Source organism: Corvus brachyrhynchos, unplaced genomic scaffold (assembly GCF_000691975.1).
Source record: "Corvus brachyrhynchos isolate BGI_N302 unplaced genomic scaffold, ASM69197v1 scaffold21, whole genome shotgun sequence".
In the NCBI taxonomy this organism is placed as follows: Eukaryota; Metazoa; Chordata; class Aves; order Passeriformes; family Corvidae; genus Corvus; species Corvus brachyrhynchos.
Window position 1 is genome coordinate 1,291,832 of NW_008236924.1, and position 1,282 is coordinate 1,293,113.

Sequence of the window (1,282 nt, forward strand, 5' to 3'; positions counted from 1 at the left end):
ATACAGGAGCGCAATTTCGCGGGGGGGGGGTGTTGGGGTGGTGGGCTGGTGGAATATGTCAAGTAAATCCCTCCAACACACCTGAAAAACTCAAAGATTGTTTTTAACTATCTGCCAGGTGGGTGTTGTAAGGAGGGATGGGGAGAAGGGGGTGGGGGAAACCTGAATCTGCCCTCAGAGCAGCTGCATGCGAGAGGCACTTTGAAGGTGGTTGTTGTTGTTTGGGTTGGGGGAGCCCCCAGAAACCTCGGCTGCCGCCAAGAAGCCCCAGGGTGCTCCATGCTGCACAGGCAGCAGGGAGAGGATGAAAAGGTGGTCCTGTCCTGAAAAGGCAGGAGGCAGAGGGAAGAGAAGGGAGGCAGCAAGGAGAGATGGCAGTGTGGGGAGACCAGACACCGTGCAGGAGCTTTGGGGGATTTTTGTTGTACAAATAGAGCATCCTGACTGTGGGGGAGTTGTTCAGGGCTGGACCAAGGTGAAGGGACATGGACCCTTCTTCAGTCCTCTTTGTCCCAGTCTGCTTCTGCCTCCTCCTTTCCTTTCCACCCCAAACCCCAGTAAATGCTAACATTCCCCCTTTAGATTGCAGTGAGGTTTGAACAGATACAGGGGTAGTTCTCAACATGGGAAATGAATATTCAGCTTTAGGTGAAGTTTCCTTCCCCTCTGGTGTATTTTTGCAGATGAAATTACCAGAAAGCTTTCTGTATGGTTTTAGGAAAACAAAAAGAATATGGAAAGTGGAAACTTTTAACTTCAAACTGTCCCAGTAGGTGCCTGGCTGCTCCTCGTGAGGCTGCACGTACGATGGTGGCACTGAGCACAGGAATGAGTGGAGGAGAGAGACAGGGTCTATTAACATCCCATTTGAGGAGAAGTGGTTGGTGCAAACTTGCACCTCACTGGTCACCAGCCAGCCCCCAGGACAGCAGGTTATTGATCCTCTGGCCACACGTACAGCCTCGACTGGAACTTGTCTCAGACTAGTTTAAATCACATGATACCAATCCCTTGGAAAATCCATGTGATTTCATGGTGCAAGTCCAAGTGAAGAAGTTGACCCATGATATATTGGGCTGTTTGGAGTTGTGGGTAGAGGTGAGTGAGAGCAATATGGTAAATTCACCAGAAAATGCAGTTTTGATGGAATCAAAATTGGTCAGGAACTTAGATTAAATCTAGGGAACAGTTTGTACCAGGAGTGAGAGAGGAAATGTGCACAGCATGGTGAGACTGAACAATCTCCCTTGGGTCACTGTGGGACAGTGCTGGGTTGGGAAAT